This window comes from Myotis lucifugus, unplaced genomic scaffold (assembly GCF_000147115.1).
Source record: "Myotis lucifugus unplaced genomic scaffold, Myoluc2.0 scaffold_30, whole genome shotgun sequence".
Taxonomy (NCBI): Eukaryota; Metazoa; Chordata; class Mammalia; order Chiroptera; family Vespertilionidae; genus Myotis; species Myotis lucifugus.
In genome coordinates this window covers 5,416,430-5,426,414 of record NW_005871078.1, presented here as the reverse complement: position 1 = coordinate 5,426,414, position 9,985 = coordinate 5,416,430, and the positions used below count along the sequence as shown (strand labels likewise).

Below are 9,985 nucleotides of genomic sequence, written 5' to 3'. Positions count from 1 at the left end.
GCCTTCACCCCACTATTGTCTATGTCCAGGGGTTATGCATATATGCACACAAGTTAATTGGTTGATCTCTTCCCACCTGCCCAGCCTCCCCTGCCTTCCCTCTGAGGTTTGACAGTCTATTTGATGCTTCTGTGTCTCTGGATCTATTTCTGTTCATCAGTTTATGTTGATCATTATATTCCACAAATGAGTGAGATCATGTGATACTTATCTTCTCTGACTGGCTTATTTCACTTAGCATAATGCTCTCCAGGTCCATCCATGCTGTTGCAAATGGTAAGAGCTCTTTCTTTTTTACAGCTGCATAGTATTCCATGGTGTAGATGTGCCACAGTGTTTTAATCCACTCATCTGCTGATGGGCACTTAAGCTGTTTCCAAATCTTAGCTATGGTGAATTGTGCTGTGATGAACCCTTTTCTATAAAACCCTTCCATTTTGTACAACCCCTCAGAGCACCCTTTAAATTGCTAGATGGGATGCTGCCTGATTCATGAATCACTTAATAAAGCTAATTCTATCTTCAAATCCGCTTGGTTGAATTTCTTTTTGATTACTAGTAGTTTTAACTATTATTTGGTTATTTCATAACTCTGGTAATAGTGATGCAGACCAATTTTATCTATATTTTTTTCTAGTGTTCCTCTGAGATAATTGGAACATTTGATAACTCAATTAGTGACAATTTTTTTAGGATATTTAGAAAAAGACTAGGATAGGATTTTTAGACATGTAAGTTATTGCTTAAGCTATGATCATGCACTTTTAACCTAAGGGGCAAAAATATTATATTATTAGGATTCAAAGAAATATGATGTAGGTCCTGATCTCAAGCAGCCTGTAAACTGGCTAGAGAGAAATGTGACAAATACATAAGCAAAAACACCACAAATTGAATTACAACAAAAGTTTTAAAATATCATTAGAATTATTGGAAAAATGTTCCAGGTTAATTGCTAAATGAATGATATAGGAATTAGGTGCAAGGATCGTTTTGAATATTTCTGTGAATCAAGACCAGGGACTCTGAAAGTTAACAAGCTCTGCCCAAAGTTCTCCATAAGGTTGCCTGATGGATTGGCCGATCAATTGACAAGTGTGTAAGTTATGGGGCAGACATAACAGCTGGCTGCTATTATGACCCTTTGGTGAATAATACAACATGCCATAGGAAAAGGACTGATTTGATGAAAGGGTTCAGAATATAGAAACTGCCATTCTTAAAACACATGCAGATCTTTTTAGTAATTTATAAAGGATCTGTCAATGCTATATTTTGTGATCACTCCTACAACAAATATTTTGAGTGCCTACTCTATGCCCAATAGTATATTTAATATTAGGGGTAAATGGTGAAGAAGATAGGTATCATACTTGCCTTTACTGAGGATACAGTTTAGGAGAGAATTAAACATTAAATGGTACAATTGAAACTAAATAATTTATATATGTAAATATGTAATAGTTCTATTCAATAATTCAGCAAATATTTATTAAGCACCTGCTCTGAGTCAAACCTTATTTTATGTGTTTGGAAAATATCAGGTACAAAGAAAAGACCTTTGCATCCATGGAGCCTATATTCTATTATGAGAATGGGGTAGACAATAAAAAGTAAAATATACTGCATGCAAAGAACTGGCAAATGGTAAATACTATGGGGAAAAAATAAATTAAGGTGGCACGAGAGTGGATTATTACTGGGAATGAGCAGGAGTGGGGGGCTAGTGGTGGTGGGCTACTGTTTTCAACAGAATGATCATACACTTCATTGGAAAAGGGACATCTGAGAAGGATGTGAAGAGTTAGCTATGTGAGTATCTGGGAGAAGACTGTTCCAGGCAGAGGAAACAGTGCAAAGTCTATATGGTGAGTGTTTGCATGAGTATTTGAGAAACAGTAAAGAGGGCCCTGTAGCTAGAGTAGAAAAAAAAACAAGGTGGGATTGGTTAGAGGGGTAAAATGAGGAACAGATGATGTCAGAGCGGGGAAGTGGGGACATATGATGATCTTAGTAGGCCATTGTATGAGGAGCCACTGGAGAATTTTGTGAGAAATAAAGACGTGACCTACTTACTACAATCTGACCTACATAGTAAAAGGATGCTTTGTCTGCTATGCTCTGACTTGACTTAGTTGGGTTGGGCATTAGAGCAAGAAGTACTGTTAGGAGGTCTATTGAATCTTCCAAATAAGAAATAGCAATACATAAGAGTAGTAAGAGTAGAAATTATGGGAAACATTCAGACTCTGAATATATTTTAAAGAGAAAACAAACAGGATTTTCTGGAAGATTGGATATAGGTCATAAGAAAAAAGAAAACTCAAAATGTTTGTCCTGAACAAATGGAAGGCTGAGATGGTATCATTAGTGATCGAGGAGGCTGTGTATGAGGCAGAGAAGCAGGGTTGGGGGCACAATACGAGTTTAATTTTGATTTTGCAGGTATATTTAAACATCCAAGTGGTGATTCCAGTAGGTAGTTTAAAAAATAAATCTCAAGTGTTGGGGAGCATTATGGACTGGAGATTCAAAATAGATGGCGTTTAAATCCATGATACTGGGTGAAGTTGCCGAGAGTGAGAACAGATAGAGAAGAGAAAAAGAAATCAAATAATAAAGTCAGGAAGAAGAGAATGAACCAGCAGAGAAAATGGATAAGTAACAATGTGTGATGTAGGAGACAAACCAAGTGAGTGATGATGCTGATTAAATGGTGTAATGAATCAGTATGAGCATTCAGATAAGGTATTCTTTTTAAATGGATCCCATTTAGATCTGTGAACATTTTTGTAGTTCCTGTTTTTCATGTGCCACCTTGCACCAGCCATGTTTATTTTTGCCATCACTAATGGGCCTTCCCTGCAAAGGACCCACACAGAGAACACCTGCGCCCTCTCTGCCATGAATAATGTCGGGAGGCAGATCTAGCTCTATTGGGCTCCATTCCTTCCCACCAGACTCCTAGAGGCCTGTGGATTGACATTGGAGCCTGCTTCTCCTGTGCCCAAAGATCAGTAAACCCTGCAAAGGCTTTGATTAATTTTAATCTGGTGGCCTTAGGGTGCTTTTATACTAAAGGCTAGAAAATGTTCAGAAACTTTGAAACAACCATGATCACAATTACAATCTATTTTTGACCCTTTTGAGATTTTTCAATTTAATATTTTTTCCCCACAAGACAGGGCAAACTTTGTATTGATGATTAACAAGAACTTTGTGGTACCTCCATGGACCTGAGAAAGGATAGAACATACCTTTCTAAGGCACAATAATCTAGACCAGTGGTTCTCAACCTGTGGGTCGCCAACCTGTGGGTCGCGACCCCTTTGGGGGTTGAACAACCCTTTCACAGAGGTCGCCTAAGACCATCGGAAAACACATATATAATTACATATTGTTTTTGTGATTAAACCCTATGCTTTAATTATGTTCAATTTGTAACAATGAAAATACATTCTGCATATCAGATATTTACATTATGATTCATAACAGTAGCAAAATTACAGTTATGAAGTAGCAACGAAAATAATTTTATGGTTGGGATTCAACACAACATGAGACATTAGGGAGGTTGAGAACCACTGATCTAGACAGATGAAAGTTCAAGAGCTCACGGGTTTGTAACCAAGTGGACTTATTCCTCTTGATTTAGTGAAAAGGGCAGGACATACACCTAGACATGTGCATAAACCTTCCTTTTACTACTTTGCAGTAAAGCAGGAGGTGGAATGTGGCCAAGAGACCCAGTGTCTCTGAAGGGCAATGAAGCCCTGCTCCTCATCTCCTTTGAGCGATCTGATCAAGTACAGTGATCTCATTCTGTCAAGGGGGTGAATATTTCACACCCACTTTCTCCTAAGAGGAACCCAGTTGTAACCTAAATAAAATTATGTATTGTATTTAGCTTTTCATCTTGGTTAAGTGACTATTTTTAGTGATCCAATGCTTTATAATTCAAAGAAATTGAGAGTAATTGTGCTTGTCCTGAGCTACCTGTAAAACTACCTGAGGAATAAATATACCTCCTGAATATAATTAACTCTTATTTAATATTTATATGGAACTTTCTAGCTGCCTCATGAACTGACAAGTTATGCTTTAATGAATTTGCCAAATATCAAGTCATGTATAACACACACAACTGAGAAAGGATTTCTATTAAAATATATTAAAAACACCTACATATCAATAAGAAGTTCTACTGAAGCAAATATTTACTGACCTTCCTTATCTGCTAAGTTAATGACAATGACTAGCCAGTGCTTTGCACACTAAAAAGCAATTGTGTCAACAATTTCCATTCCTTTCTCTGACCTCTGTTATCAACTATAATTTCGGTCAAGGCAGAACTAAAGATACTTGCATTTATTTCCATAAGCATAGCTACCAGGTTTTTAGCACAAGTAAGTGGAATTTTGGAGAAACAGATTTACAGTGGAAAAATCATGAGGTCAGCCTTAGACATGTTAAATTTGATTTATCAATATGATAATCATTTGGTAAGATAAAGTCAGCTATTAAACAAATAAATTTAGAGTTATGGAAGAGGTTTGGTTGGGTGAGACATTTGAGTGTGATCTTTGTATAGGTGGTAATTGAATCCATTAAATTGAATGAAATCATCTTATGAAGAGTAAGGAATGAGAAGAGAAGACCTAGGACAAAACCTTGAGGAGCTAAAACATTTAATGATCAGGGAGAGAAAAACGAACTTGCTAAAGAGATAAAGAATGAAAGGTCCGGGAGGTAAGAGAAGAGGCATTTTATGTGGTTGAGCACCTACTATGTGCCAGTCACTGAGATAAAATGATAATTTCAAAATGACATCTCTCTCAAGAAGTTTCCAGCCTAGTAGAGTATTCAAACCTTAAGCAAGTTATCACACTAATAAATATATAATTATAAACAGAGGCACAAGCTCTGAAAAGATAAACATAGTCGTATATCAAATTTGCTATAGAATGTACAGTCAGAAAAGACTTCCCTGCTGAACCAATTCTTGAACTGATATTTGAGAATGAATGAAGGGCAATAGGTAAAGGTGAAAGGTGGAAGAAAGCACATTCTAGAAAGAAGAAATTGTGTAGTAAAGACCTTTGTGACAACAAGTAACATGGGAATATTTGATGGATTTTGAAGGCCAATATGTCAGAGGGGCAGAGAGCAAGGTGAAAATGAAGAGAAGATTGACCTTCAGAGATAATCACGGGTCAGATTAGGGTTTAGTAGTCTCTATTAAGGATTTTGATATTTCTTCTAAGAGCAATGGGAAACCATGCATGCTCTTAAAACAGGCAACTTTTTGCTAAGGTTACTGAAAAATAGAGACCTATTTTTTTAATGGAGGCTTCAGGGAAAGAAAACTATTTCTAGTTACTGAATCCATATGAAGTAATAAAATCTAGGTATTACCCTCCCTAAAGAAACTATTATCTCAAAAGCATTAATGAGCAAATGGGAATGTATTGAACATTTTATAGGATTGCTGAAGGGCAGTATTTTTATCACATATTGTATAGCAATCAACTAGAAATCCTTCTTGGAATTTTCACCAATCCCTTCTCAAGTCACTCTGTTTCCAGTATCTTTCTTTTCTTTTCTTCTTTTCCCTATGAAATTTTAAGCCCAGCTACCTCTTGTACTCTTCAGTTCAGCTCCAACCATTAGCTTAAATAGCATATCAATACTCTGCAAACGAGAAGATCTTGTCGATCCTGTTGATCCCACCACCATAGAAAACATTTTTGTGATAATCTTTTAAAACTGATTATGATTTTAGGACCCTGATTCCAGACAAAAAAAGGTAGCATTACCTCTAAAAGTGATTTTTATAAATTCTTTTTCCCCCCATTTCATTTAGGATAAATACACATTCGGTTTGTATAGTGTAGCTATTTCTTAACACCTCAAATCATTCATCTTCTACTTATTTGATTTGATACATTGTTTGGTCTGCTTCTCCATTTTAGATTCATTTCCAAAATAAGACAAACTGCTCATTATTTAGGCCTCTAATAAATTCTAGAAACACATTTAATCATTAAACGCACTTTAATTCCACAAACATTGTGGAGCCCTAGTATGTGAAAGCATTGGATCAGTATTAGGAATACAAAATACTTAAAAGAATGACCCCTGCCCTGGAGGAAGTTAGATCTAATGCAGCAACAGAAAAATAAACAGATAAATTATAGTCCAAAGCAGCAAATGCCATGTTTATGCATCAATGCTTCTACCAGTCTTTTATCCTGTGTTGAAATCATGGAGGGACTTAGCATGACAATGCTCTGATTTTCTAGAACTTGGGATTGTACAGAAAGAATACTCCAGTGAATTTTTATACTTGAGAAAAAACATTGTTAATTATTCAGGATGCCTTGATTTTTCCAAATTAAGGCTTTACGAAGTTATAAACACACTAATAACAAAACAACAAAAACAACTTTTGATCAATGTTGGAATTCTGGGTAAGAATAAAATATTTTTATTATATTCAAAAGTATTGGTGACTGCCAATCATTTGTTAGGTACAGAGGAAAGAACGGTTAGAAAAAGTCACCTGTTCTCACAGAATTTACATTCTAATGAGAGAGATAAATAGTAAATAAGTAAGTAAGTAAATAAATACTATAACTGAATAGTGATGAAGGCTATAAAGAAAAATCATAAGGGTGTGAGGAAGCATGATTTAGACAGAGACAGATTGGGCAGTTCAGAGTCCTTGTTGAATAAATGACATTTTACCTAAGAGCTGAATGACAGGAAAGAACCAACCAAGATATAAGTGAAGCCCATTCTAGGAAGGGGGAACGTTAGGTGTACAGACTCCAAATCAGAAACAACCTAATGTTCCAGAGAGACAAAATGACGACCAACATCTCTGAAGTGTGGAAAATGAGGCAGGGAGAGGTAAGAGTTGAAGCCAGAAGGGAAGGGAGTGAATGAATTTCTTAAACCTCCTTTAGGATTTTGGATATTTGTAGGTCCAACAGGACACTCTTAGAGGATTTTAAACAGGGCAGACACTCAACATGTTTCATTTGTTAAAAAACTACGTAGGCTGTTGTAAAGTCAATGGATTGAAGAGATACAAATGTGGAAACAGGAACAGTAATATATTGATGTGTTTACTAATTTGATCTCTGGAGAGGAGGAAAAGCCCTGATTTGTTCATTTATTTTCATGGTGTAAATGCTTCCATTCATGGCCAATTTTAAGCTATGAACACAACACATTTTGGCTTGCAAAATTCTTGAAAATGTAATTGGTTCTCATGGATTGCTATGGGCTGGCTCTGCATACCACAGGAAGGCTAATGTAGTGGTACAGTCAAGAGATTATGAGGGTTGATTTAGAGTGGTCGTAATAGAGATGGAGAAAAGTAGACAGGTAGAGACTATACTTGGAGGTAAAATCCACAGTAATCAACCTTGTATAGAATTTATGAGGATTATGGGCGGGGAGGGGAGGGGGAAGAATGTCTCCTAGGTTTTGTTTATTTGTTTGTTTGTTTTTTAAATCCTCATCCAAGGACATTCTTCCATTTCCATTGATTTTTAGAGAGAGTGGAAGAGAGAGGGAAAGATAGAGAGAAACATTGATGTGAGAGAAACACATTGACTGGTTGCTTCCTGCACGAGCCCCAACCCTCGCCTGGGCTGAGGAGGAGCCTGCAACCAAGGCACGCGCCCCTGACCAGAATTGAACCTGGGACCTTCAGTCTGCAAGCCGACGCTCTATCCACTGAGCCATGCAGGCTGGGCCTTGGTTTTTTTGTTGTTGTTCTTAATTCTCACCAAGGATATTTTTTCCATTGATTTTTACTAGTAGAGAGAGTGGAAGAGAGGGAGGGGGAGAAAGAGAGAGAAACATTGATGTGAGAGAAACACATCGATTGGTTGCTTTCCACATGCATCCCAACTGGGGCCTGGAATTGAACTTGCAATCCAGGTACGTGCCCTTAACCCAGAATCGAACTCATGATCCTTTGGTGCTCAGGCTGATGCTCTAACCACTGAGGACCACAGGCCAGGGCTTTCCTATGTTTTTGACTTGAGTAGCAAACATATGGTGGTCCCATCCTGAGGAAGAGAGTACTGAGGAATTAGATTTGGGAGAGTTGGCAGAATGAAGAGTTTGGTTTGGTCATCTACGAATTAGCAAACAAGTAAAGTTGCCAAATAAGGTAATTAGAGCTAAGAAGCTAGAGCTCAAGGGGGAGGTCAGGGCTAGAGATATAAATTTTAAAGTCAGCAGCATAAAATGTCTTCTAAAAATACATATTTGTTCTTTTCAGTGCAGATTTAGAAAGCTAAGATTTACGTTCAATCAGTTTGTAGCAGACACGAATCTCCAAAGGCACACTCAGGTAAGCAATGTTAAAATTATCTTTAGTTTTTTAATTCCATTGAAGTTTTAGCAATTAGCATTCTGCAAGGTGGTAGAAACTTAATCTCAGTTAATTCAGAGATCCTTTTTTCCACAGAGTAGCATCCGATCTTCTAGGATCATATGTAACCAAGGTGTCATGATGGGTCAATGGCTTTGGGATCTTAATGTTGTCAGTCATCATGCTGGTATCCAACAATATGTCTTCATGCCTGTCCTGTGTTTAGTTGTTTTGTCCATGTTGTTAATAGTTGCAGTATTTATCATTCATGATATCAAGGTTTATTCAATTTTCCGAGTTTCCCTCAGATTCTTAAGTTAACTTATATACAGATAATTATGCTATTTCCCACCACGCTGGATCTCAAAAAGCTGTGGAACTTTCTCATTCCTTTGTCAGTTGTTATTGAGTACGTAACTTGAGTACCTTCAGGGGGTATAAAAATCAATCTAATTTCCTATAAGAAGCTCTCTGACTCTTATTAAATTTCTTCTACCTGAACACATTTGCCCAAGTTTCCCAAGAATTTCTGTTTTAACCTACACTTGGGGCTTGATAAGATCTCTATTTCAGAGGAATACAAATGTCTTGTCCATTAGTCACAAGCTGATACCTAGATCAGGTCAGGCCCAACATCATGATTTGTTTTCAGAATGCTTTTCCAAAAGTTGAAAAGTGACAACATTTACAACTAAGATGATTCCAGATAAAAATCCAAATTTTTTGCTTTTTTGCAAAAGACTATATCCAAAGTTTGAAGACCAATAGGTCACTGTTCCCACATAGTACTAATTGTCCAGACACTTGTTGTTGCCCAGACAATGGCTGTTGTCTTTTTTTATGTCCAATCTAAGTTATTTATTTGAGCCATCTCCTTCCAAAGAGATGGAAGAATAGTATATTCTAGTCATCATATGATATTAGGAAAGAAGGTCAGCTTAAGATCCCATACACTTTTGTGGCCCGCATGCAGAATAATGGTCCAAACCCGACTGTGGTCCCCACTGGGTAGTGGTCCAGGTTCTCTTTATTTATCTTCATAGCCGATCAGAAGTGCATTCGTATGAGGATTATGGAATAGAATATGGTTACCGGCTCCCCAGGGAAAGGACTTGGGCCTGATGCAGAGATGGGGATAGGCAATGATCTTGGCCTCTTGTGCATGGTGCCATGTCAGAAAGACATTCAGCATGCTCACTCCCACCCCCAGGAGTGCAATGGAAGTGAGGGCCTTCCACATGCAAGCTGAGCCCTCCTCGTCATGGGCAGCAATGGACATAGGCCGAGCCAGCTGTGGCTGAAACTGATATATCAGCCCAGAAACCCGGGACTCAGCCACCACTGCCATTTTTGACCTGCTGTCATCCTTTGATGAGCTGACATTGTCCAGTTTGGTAGTTCCTTCCATTTTTTATTGGCTCCCTGATGTTGAGGACATAAGCCAGTTGTCATTTATTGCCATGCCATTCTTCTGCTGGATTTTTCTTTTACACCTTGTCTGCTTCACTCATTTACTTTAACTGCCTGAACATGAGAGTTTGTGACCCCATTTTACTCCTGCGGTTAGTTTTGACTAGCTGATTAACTATTACT

The 9,985-nt window shown here is 37.6% G+C and overlaps 1 pseudogene; it reads right to left on the bottom strand.

Moving 5' to 3' along the window:
- Window positions 1-9,419: 9,419 nt before the first annotated feature.
- On the bottom strand, window positions 9,420-9,740 carry LOC102442440 (annotated as a pseudogene).
- Window positions 9,741-9,985: the final 245 nt, after the last annotated feature.